Source organism: Dermacentor albipictus, chromosome 3, assembly GCF_038994185.2.
Source record: "Dermacentor albipictus isolate Rhodes 1998 colony chromosome 3, USDA_Dalb.pri_finalv2, whole genome shotgun sequence".
In the NCBI taxonomy this organism is placed as follows: domain Eukaryota; kingdom Metazoa; phylum Arthropoda; class Arachnida; order Ixodida; family Ixodidae; genus Dermacentor; species Dermacentor albipictus.
This window is the reverse complement of record NC_091823.1, coordinates 175,585,934-175,601,723: the sequence shown is the minus strand read 5'-3', so window position 1 is coordinate 175,601,723 and position 15,790 is coordinate 175,585,934. Positions and strand designations below refer to the sequence as shown.

Here is a 15,790-nt window from a genome sequence, read left to right as displayed (position 1 = left end):
AGCGTACTTGTGCGATAATAATAAGTTGTGTAATGTGTCATTTACCTCGTTCCTCCCATTATCATCCCCCATTGTGACCCTTTTTCTTCCCCTCTTCCCCTTCCCTTACGTAGAGTAGCAGGCCAGATGCTCCATTATCCGGTCGACCTCTTTACATTTTCCAATCATTAAAATACTTCTTATTTTTTTTAGCGCAAAACCGCGTCGAGTATTTAGGGGCTGAAGTAAAATATCAAGTTTTCTTTGTGAGATGCTTCAATCATAAGTGTGATTGGGTAAGGTGAGCCTAGCGGCTCTATTTGGAATTATTCTAATTTGATGATTACGCTGTTATGATGGGGTGGCCAGATTGGAGCGGTAAATTCGAGCTGGGGGCCAACAAACGTCTGATAAGCTAGATTGCGGATTGTGGACGGCGAATCACGTAGGTTTGGGCGTAAGTACCCCATTGATTTTGAAGCATTATAAAAATAGTACTAACTTGATGCGTCGAGGATAGCCTTAGAGAGAGAATATTGCATAAGATTTCTATGAAGTAGGTGTAGATATCGGCTTATGATTTACGTGATGTTGGAAACTAGAGATTGAGTGTTTACGAGTGAAGGACATAACTTTGCATATAGATGAATTAGGAGTCATTAACAAAGTGTTACACCAATCCAAAATAAGCTAAAGGTCGTTTTGAAGAATGAAATGGTCATCGGTGTTGCTTATGGGGCTACAAATAATGCAGTCAACTGTGAACATTCAGACTCGGTATGCTAAGTTATTGGGAAGATCGTTAACGCAATCAAAAATAGTAGCAGCCCAAGAATGCTACCATTTGGCACGCCAGAAATGACGTAGGAAATGGGCGAAGAAAGATCGTTAACGATTGCAAATTGTCGGTGATTAGAAAGAAAGTTCCGGGGCCAAGTTAGTGTCTGTGAATCTTATCTTAATACGTTTAACATTGAAATCAGGTGGTAATGGGCTTCGCAATCAAACGCCTTTGAAAAGTCCAGGAAGAAGATATCAATCTGTTCATTATGGTCCACGGGTAAATTCAGGTCTGTTGTGAATTCTAAAAGCTGTGTCTGATATTATAAACCATTCGTGAACCCGTGTTGATTAGCGAAAAATGAGTTTAATGATTCCAGATGGTTGCATATGTGAGAAGCAATTATGTGTTCGAGCATTTTACGAGAAATACATGTAAGTGAAATTGGCCGGCAGTTATCTAGTGACCCGCCGTGGTTGCTCAGTGGCTATGGTGTTGGGCTGCTGAGCACGAGGTCGCGGGATCGAATCCCGGCCATGGCGGCCGCATTTCGATGGGGGCGAAAACACCCGTGTACTTAGATTTAGGTGCACGTTAACGAACCCCAGGTGGTCAAAATTTCCGGAGTACTCCACTACGGCGTGCCTCATAATCAGAAAGTGGTTTTGGCACGTAAAACCCCAAATATTATTATTATTATTATAGTTATCTAGTGAGTGTCTGTCACACTTTTTGACTATGGAAACTACTTTCGTAGTCTTCCAATCTGACGGGAACGCTCCTGATGTTAGTGAATATACGATGATGTGATATAATATTTTGTTAGACGTTAAACGATTCTCTTTAGTCATAACTTATTAGAGTTAGGTCTTTGGTTACCATAATTGCGTTTCCTCTTTGACATGCTGAGAAGAGATGTAGAGTAAATATATTGGCCCAAAGAAATCCTTGCAGGACCCTCTTTAAGGTAGTATAAAGAAGAAGACGCGCCTCGCGGCACAGCCGCATCGCCAACGCGCGGCTCGTCTCGGCATTCTACTTCCTGACGCGCTAGCGAACGGACGCAGGATCATGAGCTCCGCTGGAGCGGCGTTTGCGGCCCTCGCCGGCCGCGGCAACAGGAACAGCGTCGAAGACGTAAAGGACTACGAGATCGTTCTGCCTACTCTGCCCACCGGTCGTGTTGTTTTAAACACGTTGTTTCTGCACGGCGACGTGCGGGTGAGGCCCTACAGGGTCGAAGATTTCCGAGACGCCCTCGCCAACGCTGGTGTGCTCCCCGAGGTCGTGGCGTTGGGAGCGTACCAGATTAACCATGTGTGGGCGGTGACGTTGAACAGCGCGGAAGCCACAAGGAAACTGGCTGCTTTCAAGGAGCTGCAAGTTAAAGGCCGTCGCTGCATTGTTATTGACCCCGAGGACCAGCAGGTTAAACTGCGGCTGCATTGGATGCTCCACGGAGTGCAAGAAGAAGACATCAGGACTGCTTTTGCGGCGTTCGGGAAAGTAACCGAGGTGACGCGGGAGCGCTGGCGCGTCCAAGGCATGAGAGAGAAGGGCTCAACCACGAGAACCGTGCTGCTCAAGCTCAAGCCGGGAATAAAGGTGGACGACCTGCCCCACCAGGTTCGAGTCGCCGGTGAGTTGGCCCTTGTGGTGGTACCCGGGCGGCCGATGCAGTGCCTGCGCTGCCATGGCACGGGCCATGTTCGCCGTGACTGTAAGGTGCCCCGGTGCTCGAAGTGCAGACGCTATGGACACGCGGACGCTGACTGCGTCCGTACCTACGCGGCGGCTACCGGGCTGGGAAAGACGGACGAGATCGCCGAACTCATGGACGTCGTTGAAGCCGAGGATGCAGCGAGGGGAACGGACGAGGCGGGCAAGCAAACGGGGCCACTCGACTCGTTAGCGTCTACCGGTGGAGACGCCCTCGCTGGGGATGGTTCAGCGAGCCAACAACCAGCGGATGACGTGCCTAGGTCAAACGAGACAACCGGACAGGATGGGGAGAACACTCCGGAGCCCAAGGTCGTCGAGCCCAAGGGTCCGAACGAGCTGCAACCGGACAAGAGTGGTGCCCGCACGTCGACCAGCGTCTCCGCTGCGGCGAAGCGTTCCCACGCCCAAACCAGCGCCGACGGTGACCAGTCTGCGACGCCTGGAGCCGAGGAGCCCCCGGCAAAGGCGCCTCAAGGCCGGCGTTCATCTTTTCGGCCGCGCCCTAACGTTCCGGCAGACAAGCGTGCCGGAAATTCGGAGTCCCTAGGACACACTCATGTTCTTCCGCCGGACCGCACTGGCGGCGACGGCGGCGTCTAGCCTCGTGCTAGACGCGAGAGGTAAGCACCATATTGCCGGTCTCTTCCCCTATTGTTAAGATGGCTCCAACGTGTCCGTTGAAAGTCGCTACTCTAAATGTTCGAGGACTGGCAGGGAAAAGAAAGCAAGGCCAGCTTTACCGACTTATAACGGAGCACGACATTGATGTGCTAGCCGTGCAGGAGACGAAAGTCGACGGTGAAGAAGAGACCGGCGTTATGGTGCGGCGTTTCACGTCCAGGTTTTCTGCCGTAGTCAGTCATGCGGTGGGAACATCCGCTGGCTGTGTCCTTTTTGTTAAGAAGTTGCCGGGGCTAGAGGTGCATGCAATTTATTCGTGTGTGTCGGGCCGGTGTGTTGTCGTCGATTTTTCGTTCAGCAACGCCGAGTGGCGTATTGTGTGCTTGTACGCGCCCAATAAGGTGGATGAAAGGACTCAGTTTTTTCACCACATAGAAGAGCGTCTATGCAAGGGAAGACAGCTCATAGTAATGGGCGATTTCAACTGTGTCCTCAGTGCGCGGGATAAAACAAGTGTTCGGGGATTTAGAGACAAAAGCACGGAAGCGTTGTCGCGAATGCTAGAGAACTGGGACCTTGAGGATGTAGCAGAGTGCCTCGAAGGAGCGCGTGCTGTAAAGTACACACGGTTTGAGGGCTCTAGTCACGCACGGCTCGACCGCATTTATGCGTCTGTTGACATCCTTCCGGAATGTAACAGTTACGAGGTAGTGCCAGTGTCGTTTTCTGACCATTGTTTAGTTAAGTGCTGCATAGGCATCCCAAAGCGAGGCAACCCTTTCTCATGGGAAACGTGGAAATTAAATAACAAGCTTCTTCAGGATGAACCGTTTAACCGAGCAGTAAGAGAAGAAATACGGAAAATAGACCCCAGTAAAAAACTTCACGTATGGCAGCAGTGGGAGCTGAGTAAGGAAACCCTAAAAATAAAGGCAATAGAGAGGGCCACCTGTATTCGTTTTGCAGAGAAACAAAAAGAGACTGAGTTAAAGACGCTTCTTAATAAACTGCTCAGGCAGGAATCTCAGGCACCGGGCAAATGGATAGAAGACATAAGAAAAGTGAAACAGCAGTTAGAGCAACTCGAAGAGCAACGCTACCGGGGAGCCCTGGTGAGGGCAAGGGCTGAAGACACAGCTGCAGGTGAAGCGCCTTCGAAGCGAGCGCTAGGGTTAGAAAAAGCACGCGCTGAAAGGAACCACATCGACGGCATAGAATGGCGCGGGACCTTATCAACAGACACTGACGACATCAAAGCAGCTTTTCATGAGCATTACCAGGCGCTATTCTCGTACCACAAAGTAGACGCTACCACATTTGGGAATGAGTTTTTGCGTGCTATACCCCGACTGGACGACGAAAGAAAGCAAAGATTGGAACTAGAGATAACAGAATCCGAAGTTGAACAGGCCATAGACAACTTAAACCCAGGAAAATCGCCTGGACCAGACGGCTTTAGCGCCGGTTTTTATAAAGAATTCAAGCACGAAATTAGCCCTGTATTGAATGTAATCTTTAACGAAGCTTACAGATGGAACACATTGCCTCCGTCTTATGGGTCGTCACACACAGTACTCATTCCTAAAACTGATGATGCAGCGAAATTAAGATCTGTTACGGCGTATCGTCCCATAGCACTCACCAATATCGAGTATAAAATCTTTATGAAGATATTGGCTCGAAGATTGCAGACAGTGATACAGGACATCGTCGGGCCTCACCAGACATGTGGGATTAAAGGCCGGACTATTGTTACTAATATTCACAAGGCGCGCAGTGTACTTGAGTGCTGTGATGATTGTAATAGTCGGATTGCCATCTTACAGATTGACCTCGAGAAGGCTTTTGATTGCGTGGCTCATGAAATCTTGTTTGCCGTTTTAGACCATGCCAATCTCGGATCTGTAATCTGCGAGGGGGTCGCCCTGGCGTACCGTAACTGCACGACCAGATTGATCGTGAATAAGAGTTTAGGGGCTCCCATCAGCCTGCGACGTTCTGTGCGTCAGGGCTGCCCCCTCAGCCCTCTGTTGTTTTGTATCTATATTGAAACCCTGTGCATGCGATTGATTGAAAACAATAGAATTACGGGATTTAAGCTTCACGCAGTTGAAGTGAAGCTGCTGGCTTATGCAGATGATGTCGCTGTTTTTGCGGAGGATCAGGGGAGCATAATCGAGGCTGTCAAATGTGTCCGTAAATTTAGCCATGTCACTGGTAGTGGAGTTAACTGGTCAAAGTGCCTCGGGCTCTGGCATGGATCTTGGCCAACGAAGCCAGATCATTTTGCCAACGTGCATTGGGTGACGACCCCAGGCAAGTACTTGGGCGTCCCGCTCGATGCCTATCGTGATAGCGAGCAGTACTGGAAAGGGCAGGTCAAAGACACACAGGAGAGAGCTGAGAAGTGGAAAGGCACTAACCTTTCTATCTTTGCCAGAGCCACCGTTTGTAACCTTTTCTTTATCAGCAAGCTTTGGTACGTAATGCAGGTATTGCACTGTTCACGGTCCAACGTTCAGAAGCTACACAGGATTTTCGCCATCTTTGTCTGGGCGTCGGGATGGGAGCGCTGTAGCCGGACCAACTTGTTCCGCCGGGTAAAAGATGGGGGGCTGGGATTGGGCCACCTCTTTGTGCGGCAGCTGGTAAACCGGTTCTTGTTCTTTAGGGACTCAACCGACCCTTTCTTGCGCACGGTATGTCAAATAAGGCTGAGTAGACAAATACCGGAGTATGTGGTTTCAACCGCAGAGTTTTCGGGAGGGATTCGAGGGTTTTACAAAGAGGTCGTATCGAGTGTCAGATTTCTTTCAGTGCGCTTCTCGAATGATTACCTTTCCGTTGTGAACAAAAAGAAACTGTACTGTGCTTTGTGTGACGTCCTTTTCCCAGTGCCACTGTACAGGTCCTTGTACGGTGGAGGCCCAAGCAGCGATGTTTTAAAAAGAGTAAAAAAAATGCAGGTCCCGCCGGGAACAAAGACCTTCTTCTTTAAATTACACACCGGAACATTACCAGTTAAGAAGTTTTTGGAGGCAAAGGGAGTGTATTTACCGTGGGGAACACACTGTTTAATTTGCAAGCAGCCAGAGACAATAGATCATGTCTTTTTAAACTGTTGGGGAGGCGTGTTCTTCTGGGATGTATTGCAGAGGACACTAAAGAAAGACTTTCCACTAGACGCGTATGGCATTCGTTACTTAAGCATAGATAACGAGGACGGGGTGCCTTTTGACCTAATTATGCTCTTGGGCCTCCACTGTATTTGGCGCGCGAGAATGGCGGGATACCATGTTGATAAAGATGCGCGGCCTGCACGAATGTATTTCAGGGAACAGATGCACTGGTTTGTCGCTCTCCATAAGGCGACAGAGCAACCACCCGAGTGGCTTCCTAGAGTAGAGCCGTTGGTTAATTTGCGTGAATTTTGATTAGACTCAGCCAGTACGATACTGGTTGAAAACGTGCACAACAGCAAATGTATGTTCTACTTTGGTTTTTGTTACGGTGATTGTTTCCTCTTGTAAATAGTTTTGTGCCAAAAATCAGGCAATAAAGAAAAAAAAAAAGCGCGGCTCGTCTCGGCTCGCGCTGTTGATTGCTGGCGTCGGTTTGGACAGTGATTCGGGCTGCTTCGCCGTTCCCGGTTGCTGTGCCGTTACATTAGGAGCCGCCAATAAACCTTTTCTCAATTGGTGGAGGTGCTGGGACTCCAACCCCGTCGCTTGAAACCCTGGAGCTGAGATCACGAACGCTACCACCCGCCATGACCGACAGCTCCTCCCAAACGGCACCGACGCCACAGTCCGTCACCTGCACCGGCGTTCCACGACAATGGGACCCCAAGGTCTTCAGCGGTGCAGACGACGAAGACGTAGAAGACTGGTTTGCGTCGTATGAACGGGTGAGCGCACACAACAAGTGGGATGATCCCGCAAAGTTAACTCACGTCATCTTTTATCTGGCTGGTGTTGCCCAACTGTGGTTTCACAACCACGAAAGTGACGTGCCCACATGGTCAGTCTTCAAGACAACCTTTATGGAAGTGTTCGGCCGACCCGCTGTTCGCAAGCTCCGTGCCGAACAGCGCTTGCGCGCCCGAGCACAGCAGACGGCGGAAACGTTCACAAGCTACATAGAAGACGTCGTGGACCTTTGTAAACGAGTCAACGCCGCAATGCCCGAAGCTGAGCGAATTCGCCATATACTGAAAGGCATCGATGACGGCGCATTCCAGATGCTCCTAGCCAGGAATCCGCGCACTGTGTCTGAAGTTGTGAGCCTGTGCCAAAGTTACGATGAGTTAAGGAAGCAACGCGCTTCGACTCGGCGTCCTTTGGGAAGCGACGACTTGTTGGCGAGCCTTCACAACATGTACGACCCATCCTCATTCTTTCAGCGGGTCAAGGTTTTTGTGCGTGAGGAAGTTGCCCGCCAACTTTCTTTAGTCCCCTTCACTCAGGAGCCCACCTCCCGTCTTCCAAACACGCTCCGCACCCTCATTTCCGAAGAGGTCGCCCAAGTTGTGCCTTCCGCACCACATCCGCCGCCTGCCGCCATGATACTCAACTCTACGCGGGCAGTGCAGCCTGTCGCCACGCCTCTCACCTATGCGCAGCCAGTCCTGCCTGTGGCCGCGCCTCTTACGTACGCCCAGGCAGTACGCAGGCCTCCACCGGCGTCTTTCACGACCCAGTCCCAACCGCTGCCACCGGAAGCCCATGCTACATCTTGGACCGCACCGCGAGCTAATCCTTGGCGGACACCTGACAATCGACCCATCTGTTATTCTTGCTGCACTCCCGGACACGTCGCCCGATATTGCCGCCGTCGTCCTCAAGCGTTCGGCGACGCCTTGCGGCCCTTCCAGTACGGCAGCCAGCCATTTCGCCAATACGCCGCTCCTTCCCCCCAACCGTATGCTCGTGCTGACATCCCAGAATTTCCTTCGCATCGCTCGCCATCCCCTCGCCGACGGTCGCTCTCCCCAATGCGTCGGCGACCCGCACCACCTGACCAGGAAAACTGAACGTCGCAGTTCAAGAGGCAAGAACTGCGCCCCATTCGAACTGTAAAAGTCCTCGCGCCTCTCCTGCTAACGTGGTCGAAATTTGTGTAGAAGGTGTTCCTGCATTCGCTCTTGTGGATACCGGCGCAGCCGTTTCTGTGACAGCCGCCAAACTGTGCCGTTCGCTGCGCAAGGTGACCACGCCGCTTTCTGGACCGTCGCTTCGTACGGCAAGCGCGCAGCCCGTCACTCCGCACGCAGCCTGTACTGTACGTGTGCTCATTCACGGCATTGTTTACATCGTCGAGTGTATTGTTCTTCCCACCTGCTCGCATGACGTCATCCTCGGATGGGACTTCTTATCCAGTCATAAAGCCGTGATCGACTGCGCACGCGCCGAAGTTGAATTTTCCCCTTGTGACGCACCCTTGGACGAAGATTGCGACCGCCCTTCTAAACTTACCGTGCGCGAGGACACAGATATTCCACCTGGCTCCTTCGCCCTCGTCCCCGTCTTTTGCGATGCCATCGCTGATGCAACGGTCCTCTTCACGCCGTCCGACGTCTTCATGAGCCGTAAATCTCTCCCACTACCCTTCGCGACGCTTGACATGGCTGGCGGCTGCAGCAATATCTACTTTTACAATCCCCTCTGTGCGCCTATTACGTTGCTCGTTGGTGAATGCCTTGGCTTCGTGGAACTCCTCACTCTTCGTCTTTGGTTGACGTCCCTGGAGACTGTTTTGACGTCGACCCCGGCCAAGCATCTTCGATGTCCGCGCTTGAGGAAACGTCCAGCGTTGCGTTCTCGCATGCCGTCGCCGATACCCTCACACCTGCCGAACGCGCCGACCTTCTTGATCTCCTGCACAAATTTAGAAGTTCATTCAACGTTTCACAACCTCACCTTTGCCGCACGTCGGAAGTGCAGCACTACATTGACACCGGTTCACATCAGCCGTTACGACCATATCGCGTCTCTGCCGAAGAGCGTCGTGTCATTACCACCCAAGTCGAAGATATGCTGCGCCGTGATGTTATTCGACCTTCGCACAGTCCCTGGTCATCTCCTGTCGTTCTCGTTCGCAAGAAGGACGGGTCTATTCGCTTTTGCGTCGACTACCGTCGGTTAAATAAGGTAACGCGCAAAGACGTCTATCCTTTGCCGCGCATCGATGACGCCCTCGACAGTCTTCAGGGCGCAGAATTTTTCTCGTCCCTTGACTTGCGTTCAGGGTACTGGCAGGTCCCCATGGCTGCGGCCGATCGCCAGAAAACCGCGTTCATTACGCCTGACGGTTTATATGAATTTAAGGTGATGCCTTCCGGGCTTTGTAACGCCCCTGCCACCTTTGAACGACTCATGGACAACACGCTGTGTGGCCTCAAGTGGTCTATATGTCTGTGTTGCCTCGACGATGTCGTGGTTTTCTCGCCTCATTTTCCTACTCACCTGCTCCGCCTTCGACAAGTTTTGACCTGTCTAACGAACGCTGGCCTTCAACTCAACCTCAAGAAGTGCCGCTTCGCCGCGCGAGAGCTCACCATTTTAGGCCACGTTGTGTCCAAGCACGGCGTTCTACCCGATCCTGCAAAACTTCGAGCAGTCGCCGAGTTTCCGAAGCCTCAGACCATCAACGAACTTCGAAGCTTCGTGGGCATATGCTCATATTTCCGGCGCTTTGTTCGAAATTTCGCATCGATCATGGCGCCATTGACTCAGCTTCTACGCGGTGACGCCGCCCTCTCCTGCTGGTCCCCTGCATGTGACTCCGCCTTTGCTACGCTGCGTCGTCTTCTCATCTCCCCACCTATTCTTTGCCATTTCGACCCGACAGATGCCAGCGGGGTCGGTCTCGGCGCCGTACTCGCCCAACGAAAGGCGGGCTACCCTGAATATGTAGTCGCCTATGCGAGTCGCACACTGACGAAGCCTGAGGCCAATTACAGCGTGACCGAAAAAGAGTGCTTGGCTTTAGTATGGGCACTTGGCAAGTTCCGACCATATCTGTACGGGCGCCCATTCGACTTGGTCACAGATCACCATGCGCTTTGTTGGCTCGCCAACTTGAAAGATCCCACTGGCCGCCTAGCCCGTTGGGCACTACGCATCCAGGAGTACGATATTCGCGTCGTCTACCGCAGTGGACGCTCACACTCCGACGCAGATGCCTTGTCTCGTTCACCTTTGCCTCCATACTCGGCCTGCGCACCAACTTCCGAACATTCCGTGTCCTCTCTCGACATGGACTCCTTTGCAACCGCACACCGTCGTGACCCGTGGGTCGCTTCTCTTTTCGACTATCTTTCTGGATCGTCGACCATCCCTGTATCCCGAACCCTCCGACGCCAAGCAGTTCATTTTGCCATTCGTGACCAGCTGCTGCACCGACGCAATTACACTCCTGAAGGTCATCGGTGGCTTCTGGTGGTTCCCCGCAGCTTAAGGTCTCAAATATGTGCCGCTTTCCACAACGATCCGCAGTGTGGTCATGCCGGAGTCTTCAAGACGCACGAACGAATTCGCCACCGCTACTACTGGTGCGGCATATACAATTTTGTACACAAGTTTGTTCGTTGCTGTCTTGACTGTCAACGCCGCAAATCGCCGCCTTTACGCCCATCTGGTGCCTTGCAGCCGCTCCCGTGCCCTGCCCCACCCTTCGATCGCGTCGGCATCGACCTATACGGCCCGCTTCCTATGACACCAGACGGCAATCGGTGGTTCGTCGTTGCTATTGATCATTTGACACGCTACGCCGAAACTGCTGCTTTACCAAGTGCTACAGCGCGGGATGTAGCCTCTTTCGTCCTACATTGCTTCGTGTTTCGACACGGCGCACCTCGGGAACTCCTCAGCGATCGAGGTCGCGCCTTCCTCTCCGAAGTCGTCGAAAGTTTGCTTTCGGAATGCCATATTATTCATCGGACAAGCACGGCATACCATCCACAGACTAACGGGCTCACAGAGCGATTTAACCGCACACTTGGTGATATGCTCTCTATGTACGTGGCATCTGATCATGGTAACTGGGACCGCATCCTTCCATTCATCACGTTCGCCTACAACACCGCGATCCAGGCCACTACGGGATTTTCACGTTTCTTCCTCCTGTATGGCCGCGAGCCTACGCATACCATCGACACGCTCCTTCCATACCGTCCTGACGCCTCCGAGTGTCTACCTGTTTCCGACGTCGCCCGACAAGCCGAAGAATGCCGCCAGCTAGCGCGCTCCTTTACGGCAGAGCAACAGCAGCGCCAGAAAGAAAACCGCCTCGACACGCATCCAAGCACGACCTACGCTCCAGGCGTTCTTGTGTGGTTGTCGGTCCCTTTCCAAACGCCGGGGCTTTCCTCGAAACTCGTGCCAAAATTCGAAGGGCCTTACCGAGTCTTGGAGCAAACATCCCCGGTGAATTTTCTCATTGAGCCCCTGTCACCACCTGAAGACTTGCGCCGGCGTGGACGTGACATTGTCTCACGTCTCACGTCTCAAGCCCTACCACGACCCTCTGCCTCCCGATTCTTAAGGCGCCAGGACGGCTCTTTTTGTCCGGGGGGAGATTGTAAAGAAGACGCGCCTCGCGGCACAGCCGCATCGCCAACGCGCGGCTCGTCTCGGCTCGCGCTGTTGATTGCTGGCGTCCGTTTGGACAGTGCTTCGGGCTGCTTCGCCGTTCCCGGTTGCTGTGCCGTTACATTAGGAGCCGCCAATAAACCTTTTCTCAGTAGCATGAAATAGTTGCATGAAGTAGGGTGGACGCGTTTATATAGGACAAACTGGCCAGTGCTTCAACGACAGGGCTAGACAGCACAATAATGACGTTATGAAAGGATACGGAAGTCACTTGGCAGTGGCGACGAATGTATAGTGCACGACACTAAGCATCGTTCTGCTTATCCTGCAGGTGTGCTTCTAGACGGTTGAGCATCGAGGCCGAAGAGCGCTGTGCTACAGTGCATACGCACAGGGTGCTGCAAAGGAAAAACTTGGCCTCGCAGGGAACGGACATCGTCTGGGCCTGCGGCTTGAAACCTACGTCACTGGTCTGTCCGTATAAAAGAAGCCACTCAAGCCTTCACTTGGCAGTGGCGACGAAAGTATAGTGCACGACACTAAGCATCGTTCTGCTTATTCTGCAGGTTAGTGCAAAGCTGTTGTATTTGCATATATTTGTGCTTTTTTCGTAGCTGCTGCCAAGTATCGTGACGTTTATTGGGGCTAATTGTTGAATTCCTATTTTTCTTGCCTGATTCAGAGAAATCAATGACATGCAGTGAATGTGATTGCACGTACCATACCGGAAAGTGTGCTGGCGTATCCGACACCACAGTAAAATCGAAGGGTGAAGCGTATCGCAGAGCATGGCGATGCACAACATGCCGACGCGCTACGTCGGGTTCACAGCAAGCAGAAACGATGGTCAAACAACCTGACGCGCAAGATGATGTACGCGTGTGGTTGAAGACTATTAATGACAAGCTGGACCAATCGCTACCCCTAAAAGAATCTGTTGAGAGCTTGGAAGATGCTGTTCACTTCATGAGTGAGCAGTACGATCAGCTTCTAACACGCACGGAAAAAAATGAACGCGATGTCGCGGATATCAAAGGAAGGTTACTAAGGCATGAAGAACGGGAGGAGGTCACACAGCTTAAGGCCGAGGTTGACTACTTGGAATGGCAAAGCCGTAAACTAAACCTGGAATTCCACGGAATTCCGCAAACTTACAATGAAAATTTATTGGAAGAAATAAATGCGCCAGCAGGCAAGGCCGAGCTCCCACAACTTTCGCAACATGATATTGTGGCGATCCATCGACTGCCCGCTAAAAAAGGAAAAACGCCAGGGGTTATTTGTCGCTTTGCCTAACAAATGAAGCGAGATGAATGGTGGCAAAACCGGAAGAAGCTGAGCAGTGTAGATGATAAGTTGTTTTTGCAAGAAAACATAACCAAACGAACTCGTGCACTTCTTTTTGAGGTGAAAAACTGGGCAAAGATAAACGGTTTCAAGTACGTCTGGCATCACAATGGGCGAGTCCTCGTGCGCAAAACTGACGGCGAAAATGCGGTGGCCATTTCAAGTTCTGGCGACTTGCGTAAACTAAAATAAGGAACATGGCAGTTTCTGAGATGACTAAATGATAATCATGGATAACGTCGACGCGGAACGCTACGTACTGCCGCATGGCTTTGAAGGGCACCTGGGACCAGTATATATGAAATCACTGAAGTGTTTTCATTTAAGCATACGATCAGTAAAGCATAAAGTACCCGAACTTACTCTTTTTTTCCAGCAGCTTGATCACGTGTTTGACGTGATAATGCTTACAGAAACATGGACCACAGATGACTCGACTGTTTTCCGTCTTCCTTCTTATCACACTTTCTATGCTAACCGGACCAGTGGTCGTGGTGGTGGTGTATGCATCTTGGTAAAAAATACTTTCTCGTGTGAGGTACTTCAGACGTTCTGCGTAAGCACAAGCGACTATGAGTTTATTTCGTTGAAATTGCAAAGGATTGTAATCGCTGTTGTCTATCGACCTCCGAACGGAATGATGACACCATTTTTAGAATACCTAGAAGGTTTTTTTGCATTTGTAAATGATTACCATTTCGATCTCATTTTTGGTGGTGATGTGAATATTAACATGTTGAGCAGTGATCCGTCAAAGGTTAAGCTGGATGTTCTATTAAAATCTAATGGCCTTACAAATGTCATTAACCTTCCAACAAGAGCGACACTGAATACGTCTACCTTGATTGATATTTTTGTTAGAAATGTAATGCCGGAGAGAATCAGAGCTGGTGTTATCGCAGCTAAGTTGAGTGATCATTTGCCTATTTTTTTATGCTGTAGTAAAAAGGTGAACATGAAACAAATTAGCCTGCAAATTTAATACAGCGTATTACGCCGAAAAATCTTTCCTCATTTGTAGACGAACTTTCGTGGGTACCGTGGGACACTGTGTATAATATTACAGATGCTTGCGCAGCTTACGAAGAATTCCTTAAAATCCTTAAACCTATATATACAGAGAACTTTCGTTTTGTACGCCTAAAACAAAAGAGAAAAATTCGTAAGCCCTGGATAACCTCTGACCTGCAGAAAAAATTCGGGAGAAGAATACAATGTTTAGCAAATTTATCAAGAACAGAGATCCAGACGCACTGAAGAAGTTTAAAACTTTCCGTAACAGTTTAGACAAAGAGTTAAAAAGAGCAAGAAAGCATCATTTTAATAATTTATTTACTTCCCTTTCTGGCTGCTCAAATGCTCTCTGGAAGAAGTTGAACTCAGTATTACAATATAATGTTAAAAACCAATCAGTTCGTGAAATAAAATACAATGGCAACAAGTTGTCAGGTAAGGCGTTAGCCAATGCTTTCAATGAGCATATTGTGAACACCGCGGGTCAAATTGCAGCAACGAGTGATTTAAAAAATGTTTACTACAATAACAGTTCGGTGTTCCTTGACCCTGTCACTGAAGCTGAAGTGACAGAGGTAATAATAAGCCTAAATAACAGCAGTGCGTTGGATGTTGACGGGATGCAAGCGAAGCCTTTGAAACATGCTGCCTCTTTGCTTGCTCCATGCATACGGTACATATTTAACTTATGCCTCGAGCAAGCGATATTTCCACCCCAAATGCAAGTTGCTCGTGTTAAGGTACTCTATAAGAAGGGTGACAAGAACGATATGGGCAATTACCGGCCTGTTTCTATATTGCCCGTGTTTTCAAAGGCCTTTGAAAAGGTAATCCTCAAGAGACTGAAAAAATTCGAACAGAAACACAACATCTTGATTGACTGCCAGTATGGTTTCCGTGAAGGTTTGAGCACTGAATCGGCACTTCTTGCACAAAAAGAGTACATACTAGATCAAATCGAAAAAGAAAATGTAATACTGGGCATTTTTATAGATTTTTCAAGGGCCTTTGACCTTATTAATCATGACCTGCTCATTAGGAAGCTAGAACGATACGGTATGCGAGGTGTTGCTGCTTCTCTAATCTATTCATATTTAAGAAAAAGGCAACAAATTGTAGACATAGAAGGCTTTCACTCGGATCCATTAGCAGTTTCTTGTGGTGTGCCTCAAGGCAGCATCTTGGGACCATTCCTTTTCAATCTCTATCTAAATGACATTGTAAGTATATGTCCAGAAGTAAAATTCGTCATTTATGCAGATGATACTAGTATATTTTTGTCAGCAAAGGAAACCAGCCAAATAGTTCGCAACGCCAACGAAATCCTGGTTAAACTTGAAAAGTGGACAGAAGAAAATGCCTTAAAAATAAATGTACAGAAAACAAAGGCAGTTTTGTTTCACGCTAGAAACAAGAAGATAACATTACATCAAAGGGTTCTGCTTAACTCAACTCCAATTGAAATAGTGCCTTCGATTAAAACACTGGGTGTTGTCTTCCACAATACCTTGTCTTGGGACGAGCACATAGATCTGCTAACAACAAAACTCTCCCAAGTAATCGGCCTCGTATATCGGAACGCAATCATACTACCACGCAGTGTAATGATGCTAATTTACAATACTTTATTTTGTTCCAGACTTAATTATTGTGACCTAGTTTGGGCCTCTACGACGCAAACCAATTTGCAAAAAATCCATGTCTTGCAAAAAAAGTTTCTGCGAGTTATTGCGGA

At 49.7% G+C, this 15,790-nt stretch overlaps 1 protein-coding gene and 1 pseudogene across 3 annotated transcripts in view; one reads left to right on the top strand and one right to left on the bottom strand.

Moving 5' to 3' along the window:
* LOC135902106 (uncharacterized) overlaps positions 1 to 15,790 on the bottom strand; it is a 267,015-nt gene that overhangs the window by 77,224 nt on the left and 174,001 nt on the right. The gene's annotated exons all lie outside the window — the stretch shown is intronic.
* LOC135902139 (uncharacterized) lies at positions 12,385 to 13,233 on the top strand (annotated as a pseudogene).